The sequence below is a fragment of the Capsicum annuum genome, chromosome 6, assembly GCF_002878395.1.
Source record: "Capsicum annuum cultivar UCD-10X-F1 chromosome 6, UCD10Xv1.1, whole genome shotgun sequence".
NCBI lineage: Eukaryota > Viridiplantae > Streptophyta > Magnoliopsida > Solanales > Solanaceae > Capsicum > Capsicum annuum.
The window spans coordinates 119,334,871-119,357,946 of NC_061116.1; the positions used below are offsets into that span (position 1 = coordinate 119,334,871).

At 36.8% G+C, this 23,076-nt stretch overlaps 1 pseudogene; it reads right to left on the bottom strand.

Moving 5' to 3' along the window:
• Positions 1-20,387, bottom strand: part of LOC107874209 — a 58,161-nt pseudogene extending 37,774 nt beyond the window's left edge.
• Positions 20,388-23,076: the final 2,689 nt, after the last annotated feature.

The following is a 23,076-nucleotide window of genomic DNA, read 5'->3' on the forward strand; positions in this document are numbered from 1 at the left end:
GAGTGAGACTAATCTAGGATCATTTTTTGGCAGCCTAGAGTAGACAAAAGAGTTCTGGTATATAAGAGTTCAATATTTGCAGTTTATAGAGGGGGGAGGGTCTGGTTAAAAATATTTCTCTTGGAGGTTATGATGAGTCTTGGGAAGACGGACAAGCTTAGGACGAGGTTTATTGGCTATTTTAAGATTCTTTGGAAAGTTTAGGAGGTGGCCTGTGAGTTCACTTGACCCTCGAGTCTTTCAGTTGTGCATCCTGAATTTCATATTTTGATGTTGTAAGAGTATCATTCTAGTGGTTCTCATATAATTTAGTGGGACAGGTGGATTTGAATCAAAATCTAACTTTTAAGGGGGAGCCTATAACCATTTTAGATAAACAACTAGGAAGTTGCAGTCTAAGAATATTGATTCAATGAAGGTCCAATGGAAGCATCATTCATGTTGAAAAGGCTACATGAGATATAAAGTTAGTCATGTGGATTAGATATCCTCAAATTTTCGTCAGTTCAGGTACCTTTCATACTCTTATATTTGATAATGAACGTATGTTTTAGTTGTGGATGATGTTATAACTCATACATCAAATTTTAGATTTTAATAATATATTTTGACTGTTTTACCCCTACCTTATTTATATTTCAGCATTTATGGTCTACGAGAATGGGTGGCATGGTTCCTAAGGCAATTAATTTTTTTATGTGAGATTTTTTATTTTTAAATGTTTTGAAGTTAGGAGGGTTGACTTCAGTCAATATTTGGAGATTTAGATGTCGTATAAGAATTTTGTCAATTTTATTAACTCTAAAATTTCATCTAGGGGTTAGTAGCATTGTTTTTTAGGTCCCGAGGTTTTTGGATAGATTTTAAGTAGTTGGTTGGAAAGTTGGAGTTTTTGGCCTATAGTTGACATTGGTCTTAACATTCATTGATAACAACCTATGATGGAAAATCCAACGATTCCATTGAGTCTGACGCATCAATTTTAGTTTGAAAGTATAGTTGGATTGTATTCATAGGGTTTCAAATGAATTCGAGGGCTCATTGGGGAGTTTTTGTACTTGTATATTTAGTGGTTCTTGACATGTCTTCGTTGTTTTTGCAATGCCCTTATCACGATAGTGGAGGAGAAAGATTCTCTAGCATCACGATCGCGATTGCAAAGAAAGGTTATGTAAGGTTCACATCATCTTTGGTCTACATGAATGTGCCCCGTCCATCATGTTTGTGATGTGTTCCGGTCAGACAACTTCATAAAGGTGAAGGTGTATCTGTGTTTGTAAACAAGAAACATTGTTAGAGATTTTTAAATATTTTTTTCAAAATAAAACCAAATAAGTCATCTATGAAGATTTGGAATACAATTTTGGGAGATTCTAAAGGGGAATTTCAAGATTTCATCTTTTGATAAGTTTTTAGACCAATATTTTACCATTCTCAATGATTATTTCATGATTCATCTTCAAATCTTGTTTTTTCAACTTGAAATTTGGAGTTTTTATGGCAAAGTTTAGAAATGATATTTTAACGCGTACAAGGTCAATTTAATTCTATATTAGTGAAATTTCAATTTTAAATTCCATAGGTTATGAGTAACATGATTTTTATGTAAAATTTTAGTTTTTCCCTTGTGGGATTGTGGTTGAATTTTTGGACCGAGTTTTTTTAATATAGGAGTATGGGTATCTATGGTTCCATATACTTATTGTTGGTTTTCTTCTAAAGGCAAATTAAGGTCCTTTTGTCTCTTCTGAAAGTTTTATGTGCTATTTATGTGTATGGGAGTAATGGGTATTTGAGTGGGAATATAGATGAAATGACAAGCATCTATATGCGGGTACTGATATTATGTGAAGGTTTAAAAGTAATTAATTAAGTTGTTAATTTTTTTCTCCTATTTGCTAGCATGGTTGTTATTTAATTTATTGTATCTGAAAATGAATTATTAAACATGCTAGTTGATGATTTTACCCCTCTTTGAGAATTTGAGTCAGACTATGATAATAATTGTGGAAGAATTATTAAGTACTATAAATAAGTCTCTATCAGTTGTGAAAATTTGAAAGAGATGAACTTGAAATGGAAGTTGAATTAATATATGATATGAAATGATTTTCTTGATATTATACTTGTTATTTGGGGATCAGAGTGGTGATCTACACATTATACATTACATGTCATTGGGATTGGATTTACATGCATGCACATCAAATTTTATAACATACACACTCAAACACAAACGCACACACACATATATAAAAAAACTAAAGTGCATGCCTGTACAATATTATTTGAAATACAATGGCATGCCTACCGAACACATGGACCTTGTGAGTCCCTGATGGGTCCGAACTAACTTACAGATCAATGGGTTTAAGCAGAGCATATGCATTTAATTTATTTACACCTTTTGTATGGTACCTGAGTAGCATTTGATATAATTGTTGATTAACTACATTAAGTTATTCAGATTGTTTAGATATATTAGTGATGTGTAATTAAATCATATTATTATTATTGTAATATTATCTATTAGCCTCAGTGTGGCCTTTCTTTTTCTAGGTGTGATAGATTGTATTGTATGATTGATAGTTGTGTAGTTTTCGCCATCACTTTGAAATCATATCGACCAACGATGCTGCTGAGTTCACATATTTTATATACTTATGCTAATTTTTTTCTATATTTTTATGTGCAGGTGCTGAGCTGATTGTTCTAGGGCATTAGTTAAGCCCCTTTCATGGGAAAATTTTGGATTTTGAGATCCTAAGGTAGCTATAATGGCTTGTAACTTTCTTTGAATTTAGTTTCTCTTTTTAAAGATATTTCAGACATTGTTCTTGTATTTTTCTTCTTTAGTGGCTTGACTTGTGACAACCAGGTGTTGGGGATGTTGTTGTCTATTATATGTCTTTATTAGATAATTTATGTATGATAGCTAAGACCAATTAATTTCCCTAGTTATTCAACATATTATCTTGTCATTTCTTAGTGCATGTGATCTTAGGCATATTTATTCTCCTAACTGTCATTATCTGTGCATGTTTAGCCTAGTTTTGAGGACTTATTTGTATGCTTAACTAGTTATTAATGGTGTATTTAAGTACCTCTATGTTAAATTACAAGTTTATAGTGTTTAAGGTGTATTCAAAACAAGTTAAGAATCAAAATTTTCACATAGATTTTAGACGAGAAAACTAGTATGCTGCTTGAGCTATGCTTCGTTTCCTATAGACTTTGATGAACCCTGTTGTGTTATGTTCACTAATTCTTGTTAATTGACATTTTAGGAGATCATTAAAGGTGTTAGGATCAATGCCAAGAATCATAACAAGCATAAATAAAGTTGGAAAGGCATCCAAAAAGTGCAAAACTTGAAGTCAAGTTGAAGTAGTTAGCTATAAAGAAAAACTTGGCATTTAGAGGACAAAGCCATGCCATGCCCTCATAGCTCTGAGATACGGGCGTGCCATGCCCTGAGACACAAAGAAGAATGACAAATTCTAGTAGGCATCCACATTAATATCATGTAACTCTCTTGAACATCCGTAATTAGGGCATGCCACACCTGAGGGTAAAAATCGGACAATTTCTTCTACTCTATAGAAAAGACACTTGAATCTTATCCTAACCTGGGATGACTTTTGAAGAGAGAAAACACATGAGGAGGCTCCAATCAAGGTTCTTAGTTTTTTACTTTGGTTTACTTTTAGTTTTTACTTATGAATTCCAATCTTGTGATTCTTTGAATAACTATGAGTGGCTAAACACCCCCGTTCTAGAGTTAAGGATATGAGATGAATACTTATCTTGCAATTGAGTTAGGTTGTTTTCTTTATCATATTTGACTGTACGTATATTCTTGTTATTACTATTCTAGTGATTAGTGACTTTTATATTATGATTATATTTATATTGTGAGCCCGGAAGGAGGAACCATAGATTAGATCGTGGAATATATGATGTGGGTTCTTATTATTTAAATGAACTAAAGATAGGATTCATGTTTAGAATAGAAATATACCTAATTTGCTCCATTTGGTTCAAATATGGGATGAAATACATATGTATTTAAGTTCGTCCTCACATCCCCGCTCAACGATGTAGTTGTGGGGCTAATTTAGATAGAAGATTAGAGGCTTGAAACACCATAATCATGTTATCAACCCCATGAATCAACAACCAAGATAATTAACTTAACCAATAAAATTGTATAGCTAAGGAGGATTTCTCAAAGTGCTTTGACCCTAGATATCCCTTAATCATTGTCTCCAGCACTTTATATTATCGTTATTGTTTACTGTTACTTTTAAGTCTTAAAACTCAAATTCTCTTGGTTATAACTCGTATTTGCTTAATCTTTTTAGTAATGCTAGAATTGGATTATTGTTAAGCATAAGTCCCTATGGGTTCGACATCCAGCTCAAAAGGGCTACTTTATTACTTGTACAACCATATACACTTATGTGTGCGATAGGAATGCAACAAGTTTTTGGCGCCGTTGTTGGGTATTTGAAAATTGGAAACATTCTAATTGTTAGCCTTACTATTTTTTTATAAGTGCTGACAATCTTGTCTTAGCTTCTGAACTTACAAGTACATGTCTAAATCTCAAGTAGGATGAAAAAGGAAAGGGAATTGGTTAACTGGTATCCTGAACCTGAATGACACTTATATTAATTAATGGGAGAAGTAGTACTTCTCTATCACATCCTAAAAGTTCAAAAGGATGAAGTTATTCCTGCAATCATGGCTGAAGATAACTCACTCACAGGACAGTACAAAAAATGGCAATCCCACTCGCAATGAATGTTACCTCTGATATCTGTAGACCAAAACTTGAAGGTAGATTTGAGCTAAAACAGAATATGGTGCAATTGTTGTAGAATAATGGTATTTCAAAGGCCTTTCACATGAGGATCCATAAGTTCATTTACAGAACTTCTTTGAGATTATCAGTACCTTTATTCTCTCTAGAGTCTCCACTGACTACATGAGGCCCACTCTCTTCCCTTTCTCACTATTGGGGAAAGTGAAGAAATGGTTAAAGGCAGAACCTTAGAACTCCATCACTACTTGGGATGACTTGGCAAAGAAGTTCCTCATCTAATTCTTTCCGTCTAGCAAAACTATAAGGCTACGATGTGAGATCTCGAGTTTCAAGTAGAAGCCAGATGAGAACCAAAATCATGCATGAGAGATATTCAAGTCTCTTCTCAGAGATTTTCGGCATCACTAACAAACCAATGAGGTATTATCTCATACTTTTATAGAAGCTCTTGACCATACCACAAAAATTTTGATTGATTCAGCTGCAGGTGGTCAAGTGTTGGAGTAAAATATGATGAGTTATACACTCTTCTAAATAGAATTGCACAAATTAATCCCAAATGTCAATGTGATATGTCTAGAAGTGCAGTGAAAAAGTCGAAAGGTATGATTAAGGTTGACAGTGTCACAACATTGGCCGCCCAGTTGGCATTCCTTTAGAATCAAATGATGACAATTCAGTAGGTTGAATATAACTAAACCTTAGGCCCAAGTGAATGCATTTCAGTAGGCTTAGTCTTGGTGTGAGATTTGTAGAATTAGTAGTCACTCTACATACTCCTGTAGAGCAAATCCTGAGTCGGTCAATTTTGTGGGCAATACATTGAGGGAAATCTAAATTATAATAATGCCTACAATGGCAATTGGTGGAGTCAGTCCATTTATAACACGATAAATCTAAAGAAAGATCTTGAATTACATATTTTGACTTTGACTGATAATCTATGAAGCCTCTACTATACTGACTATAGGTAGTCAGGACATGACCCCAACTATCCCTAATCTATACATAAGAATAATGGAAATAAAATATAGGAGCTGCAACTGACTTGAGTCCCTGAAATGAGTGAACTTATCACCTGCTGGCTGAATGCTAACAACTGTCTGACCCTGGTGTGTAGGATACATCTGGTACCTACATTATGAAGGAATGTATCCATAAATACATATATGTGGTCAGTACTTTGGAATGTACTGAGTATGTGAGACATGACTAAATAATGAAAAATACTTAAGGTATGCTTTAAAATTAAAGGCATAAGCTGTCTGCTAACACATGCATTTAAAGTATGGTTGTACATAAAAACTATACGACATAGTGAAATTTCTAAATTATGAGCTAAAAATATTATTGTAAGCTAGAAAGTGGTAGAAACATGAATACTATATGTAATCTCAAGTAAAAGATAAATAAGTTACAAAATCGTACTAAGGATCATGTATGAATATTGAGCATGAATGAACGAACATCTAAAACGAATGCAAGACCAAGCATAAACATGTACTGAAATAATCTGTAAAACTGCATAACTGATAAACAAAAATCTTGTTCATGCAAACCTAAGATGATATGGTCTGAATACTGAACTAAGATTGTGAGAGCTAATATTTAACTGACATGCCCCACTCTAAGCTAATTGGGGTCCAACCTATAACCCCAGTTGGAAGGGTGTCATACTTTACTGCGGGTACTAATACTGGCGGTGTGGATCCTCTAAACTAGAGACTCGAAGGATTAGGATGTCACCCTCAACTGGAAGGTGCCCTTAAAAGAGTATTAACCCTCTACTAGAAGGAATACCTCTCATACCTATGCTGGTTACGTAGTTTTGGAACTCAGGGATTATTACTAAGTGTATCGCCCTCGACTGGCAGGAAAGCCTTCATCCCTAAATTTTCTCAGAGCTAAGTTCTACTCCCAACTGAACTGATACGAAAGCATAAAGTAGTACATACACTGATAACTGATTTGCTTAAATAGGGTATGTTGAAAGTAACAGTGCATTTATAATTTAAATATCATGATACAAACACGGTCTCAATGAAACTTAACTTGAAAATATGAAACATGCATGACTATCTAGGTATCGAGTCAAAAATTTGATCGAATCAAAAGCTCTTCACTAAACTTTGCTCTAAGTGTTTCCTATGAAAATTTTGCACCTCAACAACACTCTTCACTCTAGGCTAATGATCATGACACTTATATTCACATGGTAATCATTGGTTTTGATTTAATACATGTAGGAACGACGGTTCTAATTCTAGATAAAAAATACGGGGTGTTATCTCCCCCTTGTAATCATTCATCCTTTAATTATGGATAGAAACTTGTTGAAGCTTTAGAAGTACGGAATATAGTATGTAACTTCACATTAGGAACTCTCCCTCAAACAAAAGCATATAGGAGTCAAAACAAAAGGCTTTCATGGCATCAAAAAGTACATTATGTATGCACAAATCATGAGATAATGGGACTAAGATTGTACAAGAGGTATTACAATGGCTAAGCTGAAATACTTGGAAAACTGAGATCCTACATTGAGCTCTTGTTGCGTCTCTACGCACACGGAAGTTTACGTGATCGTGCAAGTAATATAATGATTTGGACAGTCAAATATCGTTCCTACGAGGATCAATAAACTAGAAATTTATTCAATCTTTAGTTTAAGACAATTGGGTATTAAGTGCTTGAAGGTATCAAGATGATTTTAATTTTATAAATAAAATATAAATTACTAAACAAGAAATAATTAGTGACAACTCGAGCAAAGCAAGCAACGGTTGTAATCAATAATGAGGATGATTCCAGGGTTGAGATATTTCGAACAATCATACAATTCTCTATTCTTATCACAGTCTAAATGGTTATCAGGATGATGATTCGCAAGGTTTATGCAACGATTTTGGTCTCCCAACCTCAAATCTTTTATCTATTGAATGTTGAAGCTACAACTCCCACAGAGATACAATAATTCTTCTATATTCATAAAGTTGTCTTCTTGCAAGTGAACTAACCAAGACTTCTAGGTATATACCTATCCTAGATGCTAATTCAAATCCCTTATTTCATAAAAAAATAAGAACCTTGCTCACTTATTTCTTCATTATATCCTATGATTCTCTTCCCGGATGCACATATAAATATGGATTTATTCTAATGGTGGATAATCATTAAAATAGTAAGCTCAAGAAATGTAAAACCCCAATTCGCTGAACCAGAATGCTACACGGTGCTCATGACCCCTAGGGACCACAAGCTAATCCATGACTGATATCTGTACCTGTATACTGCAAATCATGATATAATAATGCAGAATACATAGAACTGTAAGGCCATAAGGTTCAATTGAATACAATCATGTGGGTGAAAATACCCAAAACAACTCAATCTGAACGTAAATCTGAACATAAATCTGAAAGCCTCTAAACTATCTGAATAAGGAGTTGAAGGAACATGTCTCAAACTAACTCATAAAACTGAACTGAAGAAATAAATAAATGAATCAAATCATATTGTCCTCGAATCAATGAGGACTCACTATGTCTCTGCGATTGGAATGCTACCGCTACTGCTGGGCTAAAGCTTGTGTCTCGGAACCTATGATATAATATAAAAAGAAAGCACCATAGCGCAAATATGTCAGTACAACTGGAGTACTGAGTATATGAGAAATATAGGCTGAACATAAAGGGTTTCATGCATGAACAACACTGGCTGACTAATATGAACGTGGGAGTACAAACATACATATATAGAAATTAGGACCGTGAATACGTGATAGCATGACCTGTAAGCTAATACATGGTTTACTGATAACTGTCATGACTGATACTAAAACTGATAACATGAACGACTGTATCTGACAGTCCTGTATATACTAAAATATGAAGAACACCCTAATTTCTTTTACTGAGACTGATACTAAAACTGTGGGAAGTAGTGTTTAACCGACATACCCCATGTATGCCGTTATGGCTAAGCTGGGGTCCAATCTCTGCCCCGACTGAAGGGGTGTCAATACCGTGCCACAGGTAAGGACAACCTGTGAGTGACCCTTATCTGGCGGGTACTCAATGAGAACGGTGGGAACCCTAAACTGACGAGTTAATCCACCTCATCAACCCTAATCTGATGGGTTAAGATGTCTCAACCTATGCTGGATACATAGTTCTGGAACACAAGGATGACTACTAAGAATCACACCCTGAACTGGCGGGTGAGTTCCCATCCTTGGGTTCACTCGGTGCTAATCTCTACTCCTATATGGAGGGAATGGACATGAATAACTGACTGTGCATGACTTAATCTTACTGAATTCCGTTGACTGGCAGAATGTTACTTATATCTGACAACTGACAAAGATCATGAGGTTTTCCTGAGTCACATGAATGACTGAAGTCTATGGAATCATAGCTTGAGTTCGGATATGATGAAACATGACATGGATCTAGGCACACAACTATAGTTTTCGGGTACAAGTACACCTAGGACTCGATGGAAGGAAACTGACACACATGACTGACTTGATCATAAGAGTAGAGTCCATAATTTATAATTTCATAAGTAGGGACCTCATACTAAGCATGGTTATCAATAATGTTTTGCATGGAAAGGATTTCATATCACATGGAAGTACTTGCACAATCTTAATATCATGCTCATTGCATAATCATATTGGCAACACATACCAATAGCATGGAAGTTCATGTGGATTACATGGTTATCATACATCTTGTTCATAAGTAGGATTTGCAAGTAAACATAGCATAATCTCATAAGAATATTTCATGAGTATTCCAACAACATTTACAAGGCACATTATCAACATAAAAGTCATTGGAACGTAAGGGCATATCATGAATCCTTCACTTAGTCACAATTTAGCTATATTGCATGATTTCTAGTTTCTTAGGCATTTTATCAAACACCTTACATGCACATCTTAAGAATAGGTGAAATCATCAAATTATACATCATGAACAACCAAATTTACATGTTTCCAACTCATATGATATCATGAAATTCCAAAAAAAATATAAAGATTCTATCTTGGGAATCACCCAATATCAACAACATGATCATCAACACCCAACAATATAGAAATCATACTTTATAATGAAAACGCATACCTTAGAAGGAAGATTCTTGATGATTGATGGAGGAATTTCCTTGAAATCGGATCTTCAAGCTTAGTTATGCAACCCTAGTTGTTTTTCTCTTTTAGTGCTCTTGGATGATGATCTTTGAGATGATAATAGGGTTGTTATATGTTTAGAAGCTATATATTTCGTAGGGTTAAGTTTAGGGACGTGTAAGGAGTGTTAAAACACTTAATTACCCTTAAAATAAAACAAAACGGAGTTTTTTTAGCACCCGGAACGGACTAAGGCAGCGCCCAAGTGATTTCCTAGGCTAGGTTGGGCGGCGCCTAACCAATCGCCTATGTTTGGGTTGGACGGCGCCTAACCAATCGCCTATCCTTACTGTCTCTCACGAAAATGGGCATAACTTTTCGCTCGGGTATTAGATTAAGGAGAAATTGGTATAGTTGGATAGCTAATTTGATTATGCACAATTTGGTGGGTCTAAATCCTCCAAAATACAATAGTAACATCAAGTTATACTCGTTCAAAGATGACCCTTCAAAAATCAAACACTAAAACTTGATGGATTCAAAAACTCTTAGCTTGTGTTACCTGAAGTGACTCATGTGAATATGCTTAATGGATCATAAGCTATCCTATCACTAGGATATTTATTGTAAGTCATGCACTCAAGTATGAATCACCGAATAGGAGATTTCATACGTAGGAATACTTATTCACTTCCTAGCTTAGAAACATGCAGGGTATTACAATATTTCCCCTTTGGGAACATTCGTCCTCGAATGAGAATTTACTGAGAAGGGATACAAGACAATAGAACTTGAACTGAACATGAAGAACTGAAACTTGATCTCATGACTGACATGCTAAACATACTGAACTCGTGCATATCTGATGCACGGACAACTGACACATGAATGCATGACTGAGTATGAAATGATTAATAGGTACCAAGTTTATACTGGAAACATGAACGTTAAACTGAATAAGATTAAGGAGAACTGTTACCGTGAGCTTGATATAAATTGGTGGGGAAGAGGTGAGGATACTTGCTACGCATATCTGCTTCTGCTTCCTAAGTAGTTCCCTCATGAAATTAATTTCGCCAAAGAACCTTGACTAGAGGGACTTCTTTTTTCCTCAATCTACGAGTCTGATAATCTAAAATTTCTACTGGAATCTCTTCATAGGAGTGGCTGTTCTGAATGTCGATGCTCTAAATAGGGACAACAACTGCTGGGTCACCTATGCACTTCTTTAGCAAAGAGACACGGAAGAATGGATGGACTGAGGCTAGATCTGAAGGCAACTCAAGCTCATAAGCTACCTTGCCGAAGCGACAAAGAATTCTGAAGGGACCGACATATCGGGGACTGAGTTTCCCTTTCTTGCCAAACCTCTTCACTCCCTTCATGGAAGAGATCTTAAGATAGACATAGTCATTAACCTCAAACTCGAGATCCTTTATACGAACATCTGCATAGGACTTCTGTCGGCTCTGAGCAGCCCAGAGTCTCTCTCTGATAACTGACCTTTCTCTAAGGCATCGAATACTAAGTCAGGACCTATGATTGAGGCCTCACTAACTTCGAACCAACCAATCAGAGATCTAAATCTCCTACCATAGAGAGCTTCGAATGGAGCCATCTGAATACTAGAGTGATAGCTATTGTTGTATACAAACTCAATCAAAAGCAAGTAGTCATCCCAACTTCCCTTGAAGTCAATTGCACACGCCCTTAGCATATCATCAAGAGTTTGAATGGTCCTCTCTGCTTGACCATCTGTCTGAGGATAAAATGTTTTGCTGAGATGGACTTAGGTACCGAGACCCTTTTGGAATGCTTTTTAAAAGTGAGAAGTGAACTGGGTACCTTTGTCTGAGATGATAGATAGTGGAACACCGTATAACCTCACTAACTCCCTAATATAGAGTTTGGCATAATCCTCGGCGAAATAAGGAGTATGAACATGAAGGAAATGAGCTGACTTGGTCATTCTATCTATAATAACCCAGACTGAATCATGCTGATGACGAGTTCTAGGCAAACCCATCATAATGTCCAGGTTAACTTCTTCCCACTTCCAATTAAGAATGGTGAAATCTTGCATAGAACCACTAGGTTTTTGATGCTTTATCTTAACCTGCTGACATGTAGAGCACTTAGCCATAAACTCTACAACATCTCTCTTTATTCCACTCCACCAATAGATCTCCCGCATGTCGCGGTACATCTTAGTGTCACCTAGATGAATAGAGTATCGTGCACCATGCGCTTCTGCAAGAATTCACTGCCTCAATTCATCTACACCTGGAACACATAGAAGACCCTGACAATGAAGAACACCATCACCCCCTTGGGAGAAAATCTTGACTTTCTGATTCTGAACTGATTCTTTGAGCTTGACAAGGCTAGGATCCCTGTCTTGTTTCTCTTTCACCTCGAAAACTAGAGATGACTCTGAACTACTATGAACACATACACCACCCTCTTAAGAATCGACTAAGCAAATGCCTAGTCTGGTAATCTGACGGATCTCTTGAGCCATCTTTTTCTTAATATCCTCAACGTGAGAAATACTACCCATGGAGAGTTGACTGAAAGCGTCGACCATAACATTAGCCTTGTCCGGATGATAAAGAACACTCATATCATAATCTTCAAGAGCTCTAACCACCTTCTCCGGCAAAGATTGAGATCTTTCTGGGAAAAGACATATTGGAGGCTTTTATGGTGTATGAATACATCTACATGAACTCATAGAGATAATGCCTCCAAATCTTCAAGGCAAAAACTACCGCTGCTAACTCAAGATCATGAGTAGGATAATTCTTCTTATGTGGCTTTAACTGTCTGGAGGCGTAGGCTATGACCTTACCATATTGCATGAGGACACAACCTAAACCCACTCTGGATGCATCATAATCGACTACAAAATCGTCTGAACCATCTGGAATAGCTAGAACTGGAGTGGAGGTGAGTCGAGTCTTCAACTCTTGAAAGCTTTCTCGCATGAATCTGACCACTGAAACTTAATCTTTTTTTGAGTCAATCTGGACATGGGAGATGCAATAGAAGAAAATTCCTCGACAAACCATCTGTAATAGCCAACCAAACCTAAGAAAGTCCTAATATTTGATGGAGATACGGGTTTGGGCCTGTTTCTTACTGCCTCAGTTTTTTAAGGATCTACTCTAATGCCATTACTGGAAACAATATGGCCAAGGAATGCTACTGATCTTATCCAAAATTTGCACTTACTGAACTTAGCGAATAATTGGTGATCCCTGAGAGTCAAAAGAACAATCCTGAGATGGTCTGCATGATCACACTCTGTGCGAGAATAGACCAGAATATCATCTATAAAGACTATGACAAACATGTCCAAGTACTGCTTGAACACACGGTTCATCAAGTCCATAAAAGCTGCAGGGGCATTGGTAAGACCAAATGACATGACTAAAAATTTGAAGTGACCATACCGAGTACGGAAAGCTATATTTAAAATGTGACATTCTCTAACTCTGAGCTGATGATAACCTGATCTGAGGTCTATCTTGGAGAAGTAACTGGCACCCTGAAGTTGGTTGAATAGATCATCAATCCTGGCAACAGGATATCTGCTCTTGATCATGACCTTGTCGAGTTGACGGTAATCAATACACATCCTGAGAGAACCGTCTTTCTTGTGCATGAATAACACTTGCACACCCCATGGGGAAATACTGGGTCTAATAAATCCCTTATCTAAGAGATCTTTCAACTAATCTTTCAGTTTCTTGAGTTCTGCTGGTGCCATTCTGTATGGCAGAATAGAAATAGGTTGAGTATCCGGAAGAAGGTCTATACCGAAGTCTATTTCCCTTTTGGGAGGAATGCCTCGAAGATCTTCGGGAAAGACATCTGAGTATTCGTTAACAACAGGGATTGTGTCGAGGCTGGGATATTCAGAACAGGAATATTTAACATGCACGAGATGATACACACACCCCTTAGAAATCATTTTCCTTTCCCAAAGGTAGGAAACAATTTGATCCCTGAACGCTGAAATGCTACCCTTTCACTCTAGGACAGGCTCATTCGGGAACTGAAACTGAACTATCATGTTTCTGCAGTCGACTGTGGCATAGCAGGAATAAATCCAATCAATGCTGAGAATAACATCAAAATCAGTCATCTCTAACTCCACTAAATCTGCTGATGTGGATTTCTGAGATATCATAATCGAGCAGTTCCTGTATACCCACCGGGCTATGATAGTTTTACCCACTGGGATAGAGACTAAGAAGGGCTCTACTAGGACTTCAGGACTAATTTAGAAATTGCCTGCTATGTATGGAGTAATAAAAGACAAAGATGCACCTGGTTCTAGAAAAGCATAAACATGAACATGGATAATCTGTAACGTACCAGTAATGACATCAGGAGAATTTTCCTAATCCAGCCGAGACTGAAGAGTTTAACTTGTGATTATGCTCACTAGCATGACATGAATAATAAAGAAAGGGGACTGTTCCTAAAACATCTTATAGCCTCCCGCACATAAATGTGGCGCACAACATACCCATGTACAAGACTCTACTAGATGCGGCTTTCAGACTTTCTAGGACTCTATTGAACCTTAGGCTCTGATACCAAGTTTGTAACACCCTGATTCACTGAATCAAAATGCTACATGGTGTTCATAACCCCAAAAGACCACAAGCTAACCCATGACTGATATCTGTACCTGTATACTGCAAATCATGATATAATAATGTGGAATACATAGAACTGTAAGGCCATAAGGTTTAACTGAATACAATCATGTGGGTGAAAATACCCAAAACAACTCATTCTGAACGTAAATCTGAACATAAATCTGAAAGACTCTAAACTATCTGAATAAGGAGTTGAAGAAACATGTCTCCAACTAATTCTATAAAACTGAACTGAAGAAATAAATAAATGAATCAAATCATATTGTCCTCGAATCAATGAGGACTCACTGTGTCTCTGTGACTAGAATGCTACCACTACTGCTGGGCTGGTGCTCGTGTCTAGGAATCTATGGTGTAACATGAAAAGAAAGCACCATAACGCAAATGCGTCAGTATAATTGGAGTACTGAGTATAGGACGAAGTTAGGCTGAACATAAAGGGTTTCATGCATGAACAACACTGACTGACTAATATGAACGTGGGAGTGCAAACACACATATATAGAAATAGGGATCGTGAATACGTGATAGCATGACCTGTAAGCTAATACATGGTTTACTGATAACTGTCATGACTGATACTAAAACTGATAACATAGATGACTGTATCTGACAGTCCTGTATATACTGAAATTTGAAGAATGTCCTGAGTTCTTTTACTGATACTGATACTAAAACTGTGGGAAGTAGTGTTTAACTGACATGCCCCATGTATACCGTTATGGCTAAGCTGGGGTCCAATCTCTGCCCCGACTAGAGGGGTGTCAATACCGTGCCATGGGTAAGGACAACCTGTGAGTGACCCTTATCTGGCGGGTACTCAATGAGAACGGTGGAAACCCTAAACTGATGGGTTAAGCCACCTCATCAACCCTAATCTAACGGGTTAAGATGTCTCAACCTACGCTGTCTACGTAGTTCTAAAACACAAGGATGACTACTAAGAATCACACCCTGAACTGGCGGGTGAGTTCCCATCCTTGGGTTCACTCGGTGCTAACCTCTACTCCCATCTGGAGGGACTGGACATGAATAACTGACTGTGCATGACTTAATCTTACTGAATTCTGTTGACTGATGAAATGTTACTGATATCTGACTACTGACTAAGATTATGAGGTTTTCCTGGGTCACATGACTGACTGAAGTCTATGGAATCATAGCTTAAGTTCGGATATCGTGAATCATGACATGGATCTAGGCACACAGCTATAGTTTTCGGGTACAAGTACCCCCAAGACTCGATGGAAGGAAACTGACACACATGACTGACTTGATCATAAGAGTAGAGTCCATAATTTATAATATCATAAGTAGGGACCTCATACTAAGCATGGTTATCAACAATGTATTACATGGAAAGGATTTCATATCACATGGAAGTACTTGCACTACCTTAATATCATGTTCATTGCATAATCATAATATCAACAGATACCAATAGCATGGAAGTTCATGTGGATTACATGGTTATCATACATCTTGTTCATAAGTAGGATTTGCAAGTAAATATAGCATAATCTCATAAGAATAGTTCATGAGTATTCCAACAACATTTACAAGGCACATTATCAATATTAGAAGTCATTGGAACGTAAGGGCATATCATGAATCCTTTACTTAGTCATAATTTAGCTATATTGCATGATTTCTAGTTTCTTAGGCATTTTATCAAACACCTTACATGCACATCTTAAGAATAGGTGAAATCATCAAATTATACATCATGAACAACCAAATTTACATGTTTCTAACTCATATAATATCATGAAATTCAAAAAAAAAATATAAAGATTCCATCTTGGGAATCACCCAATATCAACAACATGATCATCAACACCCAGCAATATAGAAATCATACTTTATAATGAAAAGAGGGTTTTTGATCTTTCTGGGTGAAAGGGATCTATAAATCAACTCACGCATACCTTAGAAGGAAGATTCTTGATGATTGATAGAGGAATTTCCTTGAAATTGGATCTTCAAGCTTAGTTACGCAACCCTAGTTGTTTTTCTCTTTTAGTGCTCTTGGATGATGAGCTTTGAGATTATAATAGGGTTGTAATATGTGTGGAAGCTATATATTTTGTAGGGTTAAGTTTAGGGACGTGTAAGGAGTGTTAAAAGACTTAATTACCCTTAAAATAACTCAAAACGGATTATTTTTGGTACCTGGAACCAACTTAGGGGGCGCCCAAGTGATTGCCTAAGCTAGGTTGTGCGGCGCCTAACCAATCGCCTATGTTTGGGTTGGGCGGCGCCTAACCAATCGCCTATCCTTACTGTCTCTCACAAAAATAGGCATAACTTTTTGCTTGGGTAGTGGATTAAGGCGAAATTGGTATCGTTGGATAGCTAATTCGATTCTCTACAATCTAGTGGGTCTAAATCAGCCAAAATACCACATTAACATCAAGTTATACTCATTCAAATATGACCCTTACAAAATCAAACACTAAAACTTGATGGATTCAAAAACTCTTAGCTTGTATTACCTTAAGTGACTCATATGAACATGCCTAATGCATCATAAGCTATCCTATCACTAGGATATTCATTGTAAGTCATGTAGTCAAGTATGAATCACAGGATAGGAGATTTCATACGTAGGAATACTTATTCACTTCCTAGCTTAGAAACATGTGGGGTATTACAAGAAATTAAGAACAACCCAGATGATAATAAAAAAAGAAACTATTAATAAGAATATAAAAGATTAATCATGCTCTTAGCCTCAACCCCAGAAATAGGGTGTTTAGCTACTCATGTTTAAATTAATCATCCAAAATAAGTAATAAATCATACCCAAAACAAATATTGAAGTAAATAAATTTAAAAGAATATCTAAGAACCCTAAAAGAGAGAGATTTCTGCTTTTCCACTACTTCTATGCTTGCCAAAAGTCCCCCAAAATTATCTTGGATTTTCCCTTTTACAGATAGGACGAAAAACTTAAAATATTTATGATTTTTTTCCACACAGCGCATCGCTCCATGCCTTCAATTGCTATTTTCCATTAAAATCTGGGCAATTGTGGATCTCAAGTATTCCTTGACAATTGTAAAATGCACCCTCACCGCGATGCACCACTATCGCGGTGAGCCACTGGATTGGGAAAATTGTGAAATATTCATCCTCCCTGATGTGCTAAACTTTCAAGTTGCAAAATCTGATAAGTGGAACTGCTCCGCGACGCGGTGGTTTCACGAACCTTCACTGGAATTTGACCATTGCTATTTTGTTGGTCAGCTCGATGCGGAGTGTCTTCAAATGAGGATTCTTACTTTCCAGCTTCCATTTTTAGCTTTATTTCACTCCCTTGCATTCCTTCAATCCTTCCATATCATCGTTGTATCCAAATACGCACATTTCTTCATGATTTTTATCCTGAAAGTACTAATCATATCCATGAGGCACGAAATGAAATAAAAGCTGAATTATACTTAAGAATTAATACAAAAGTTCTTGAACTAAGTCTAAATCTAGGTACATATTGGTGCTTTGAGCATATAAATATGCCCAAGATCACCACCCCACACTTAAAACCTTGTTCTTCCTTGAACACATGAATTCAAAAGCATAATTACTTCCTCTTTACATCACAATCTCAAAGTTATGTTGCAATGGGCTCTTACACTTTGCAATAGAGTATTCTTACATCATCTTGTAAAAATAATTTTTACCAATATGAGACAATTTAGTACAAATTTTTCTATCTCAATAATCAATTTCTAACTTGTCGGCAAACTCAATCAAAGAAACATAATAAGTAATCTGGCTTTCATCTGCCTGCATCCTTACTCAAGAAAATTTTCCCATATTAACTCATACAAATATCTATGCAAAAATAGGGAGTTTCAACATCTAATCAGTCGCTCTCAACAAAGAATTCATACATGCTAGTGAACGAACCATAAGTTTGCCCTTAGTGTCCTATTCCACTAATAGTTGGATGTTTAGGTGAAGGATCAACTAGGTCTTTTTCAGGTTGTAATAAAAGCTTAGGGACAGGTAGGTACTATTTGGGGAAATAGTAACTATTGCTCCTAAGTGTTTTAGTACAAGAATTATCAATTAACTCTGTTCTCCAACACCAATTTATCCTTCTATTTTCTTCCCATTCTTTCATTTTTCAACTTCTCTTTCAATTAGCTTATTTACTAACCGGGTTGGGAGTAATAGTCATTCCTTCCATATGCTTCTCTTTTTTTTTTGTACCTATTTCATGTTACGCACCCCTATTATAGCCACCCTTAACTTAAGCAAATCCTTCGTTAAGGTGCACATTATCCAACTGGACCAGGGCCAAAATAGGTTCATTGTAGCATTTCTATCTACTAACTCCCAATTAACCCAGAATCATCAAACATCAATAACAACTACTTTAGGGGTATCAAATTTTTACCTTTTCTCCTCCTTATTTACGCTCTTAATCTCCTCTTATTTTTATGTTAAAATGCTCAGGAGCTTATAACAGGCTACCAAAAAAAGAGGCTAAAGGCTCAACGGGGATGACTAAGACTATGCACCAAGGTAGGTCTATTTAAGTTAGAAACAAGGCTGTCAAAAAAATGCCTACATTACTTCCTAAACCCAACACCCTTTATTTCGCTTTATAGACACACCCGGGCAAGTTCTAGTCATTTCTGTTCATTTAGAATATACACAAATCCTCACACTCATAGTGTATGAACAGAATCAAACTAAGGTTCCCAATCATGTTCTTTATTGAATTCAAAATTAAGCCAACACATCAAATTTTATTTATCGAGATTAAATCATCAGTACTCAAATAAAAACACTTTTATGCTTATTCATACTCAAATTAATTTCCATTACTGCAAAGATTGCCCATTCCACACACTCCTGTAAGAAAGTGATTAGGTTCTCGTATATTTCTTTACTTCCTACGACTACTCCCCTTAAGACGGTCATCATCCATCTATCATAGGGGATGACAACTAACTATGACTATTTGTTCCTAATTACCAAAGAGGGCAAAGGCAAACATAACTACTTGAAATTGAAACTTGCTAATGAGGGCAAGAATAACAATAAAATAATACTTTAAACTGAAGCAACAAGCGATAAATGCCAAAGAGGGAGAATTGCAATCCACAAAGTTAGTAACTATTACAGACCTGTGTTCCGAATAGCTAGAACTCACAAAATCAAATGAACAAAAAATAAAATTGTTCAACCATAATAAAGAGCGAAAATGAAACAAAATACGAAAAGAACCCACCACCCCACACTTAAATAAAGAACTATCCCAGTGCTTCCAAATAAGCCTATGGTAGGGTGGCAGTATACTTCCTGGTTCCTCAAACGGGACTGTAGCAATTATATCCTTAGGAGTCCCATCCACATCATCACCATCTTCATCAGCTTCATCATCATCAGACTGTCCCTCTTCATATGACTCCATGTCTGAATCCCTATACCTGTGCTCTTCATCAGTTGGTATATCATCATCAACTGGCTCAACAAAATTTGGGCCAATCCTCGACATAGTCCTAGCATGGTGCCCGAGTGGATAATCAAGCTCTACAACATGGAGCTCCTCTGGTGTAGCTAGTCTGCCTCCTGTCTTTGACAGCATAATCATAAAAACATACAGCCTGCCCAGTACCTCATCAGTCCTCGTTTGTCGCTCCAGCATGGTCAAAATTGGGCCAACTTCCCCAGATGTACTCCTTGCAGTAGTTATATCCATAGGGCGAGTAATAAACTTGGGCTTATAATCCATCTCCTCTTCATCTACCCTGTGCCTTCGCAAAAATCTAGTAACCAAACCTCCAAACCCAAAACTGCACCCCGCCTAGGTACGCACCTTCTTCATTGCAGAAAAATCATATTACCCATATTTATCTCCACATCAGGAAACGTCAGGGCATAGATCAAACATACCCTGTATCAAGTAACCTCCGGCATATGCTTCCCTTGAATTAAGCATGAATAAACAATATGACCCTATATCCTTGCTTCCTTGTTGATCTGAGCATAAGGAAAGGAAGAGTCCAAACCTGTAATACGATGCCTAGTCCAATGAGCCAAGGATCGCTGACCACACAATAGATGCCTAATATACGCATACGGAGGAGAAATAATAAATTGCCTCAAAAAATTTGGGTTGACTTTTGGTATACCTAACAAGTCATTAATATCAGTAGCAGTGAAACAAATTACTTTTTGCGAACCTTCAGCAAATGATCAGAATGACTAGGGTCCCAATTGGCGTAAAATTCTCTAACTAAGTGCAAATTACACTCAGTCGGCTGATGGAAGATAAAATTCATGTTAATTTCCTTAATTCTTCGTACTATGGACGGACATTCTCTCATGAGGCTAGAACGATCAATGTATACCTCCGGGATATATTTAGCATCCATATGCTTGGAATACCACTAATTTCCATCCTTGCGTACAACTTTGAACCCAAATTTGTAAACCTGCCTCCGCTGAAGTGGTAGGGCCCTAGACACCCTAGTCAGTTGACCCTCAGATGGTTTACTCCTCTTCCTAGCAGGGGCAGAAGGTCCTGCCTTTGCCTTGCCTTTGACTGGTTGTGGTTCCATAATTCCTGTAATACAGAAGATGCAACAAACATTTAAGTATGTTAAACTTGGGACTAGCTAAACTAAGTGTGCATTACGGATGACTTTCCACCCCATACTCAGTTGTTAGCTAAACATATTCGTCAACATCCAAGGTACTCAGAATTCCCTTTTATTGGTCTTATTATAATATTTAAAGACATCATATTACTCTTCGGGATACTTTAGCCTTAATCATTTCCTCAGCACATAACACTGTCTCATCTATTCCTATCTAATTACTCACTAAGAGACTATGAACGAGATCATGTTGCTACAACATCACGCATCAAAGTAGAATTTTCATAGAATTCGACTAAATCAACTAATATCAAACAGTAAGGGTATGTGCACCGCAGATAGTAGGAGCATAATCAACACGGTTTCATCCGAAATAAAATTACCCCCAACTTCCTAAACCTTCTTGCTTCACACATCTAGCTACAATGTCTCTACACTCCCTAACCTCGCAACTAATATTTGAAAAACACTTTCCCCAAATACCAACTGCATATAACCATTCGATTATCATAGAATCAATTCAGAATTATAAAGACTAGATTAAGATGTCACAAAGATGTCAAGACAAAATATCACGGGCAATGTTAAAATTTACAACTACTATGATAGGGATATTTTCCTAAAATGCTAGCCAACATCACAGGATACGAAAAAAAAGAAAAAGAAACATTAAATTTAAATTTAAAGCACATACCTCAAAAGTTGAGAGAAGAATAAAAGTTTTGGGGGAATTTTAGATGATTAGTAGGAGGGAAGGGTGAGAGGACAACGCTTGCGGAGGAAATAAAAGGGTTTAAGGTTTTGAGGGGGTATTTATAGAGGGGTGGGTCGGTTTCTTTAATTTAGTATTGATGCCTGATTTTAACCCCCTACGCAATGCGGTAGTATCGCGAAGACCTATTGAAGAATGCCAATTGAAATTTAACTAACCACCGCGACGCGCTAAATTTTGCATTAAGTCACTATAAATTGACAATTGTCAATTTTCCAAGTTACGCGTCGTGCTAAAAATCACGACATGCTACTAGAATTTGACAATTGTCAAATCACACTTCTCCACATCGCGATAGAAATTGCGGATCCTTATTGGAATTTGACAATTGTCAAACTACCCAGTTCCGCGTCGCGCCACTCTTTTCTGACCTGAGAGAATCCCTACTTACGCATATCATTTTTCAAATCTGATTGCTTTCCTCAATTGTGGTAATCTCCTCATTTTCACTTTGTAATTCCCTGTATCTCAAACAAAAACAACAAATATCATAAGTAAAAGTAGGTTGCCTCTCACTCAGTGCCTTAGTTTTGGTCGTGGCATAACTCATCTTTTTATATTTTTCTTTTCATTTTGATTTTACAAGCTAAAAATTAAACTACATATTATAATACATGTGTGGGTTTCCTCCCACATAGCGCTTTATTTTACGTTGTGGCACGACTTAGCTCATCATCACTCATCCTCAAAAGTGATAGATTTCTTGTGTTTATCTGTATAATCCACCCAATAATACTTTACATGCTGTCCATTCACAAGGAACTTCTCCGTTTTCTTTTTATTCCACAACTCCACAGCTCTATGGGGTGTCGTACGCACCATCTCAAAATGTCCAGACCATTTTGATCGTAATTTACCCAGAAATAACTTAAGCCATGAATTAAACAACAACACAAGTTGTCCGGGTTCAAATTCCCTAGCTTGAATTTTCTTATCATGCCATCTTTTGGTCTTCTCCTTGTAGAGATTGGCATTTTCATAGGCGTGGAGTCTAAACTCATCAAGCTCATTCAGTTGCCATAACCTTCTTTCCCCCACGACAGTCATCT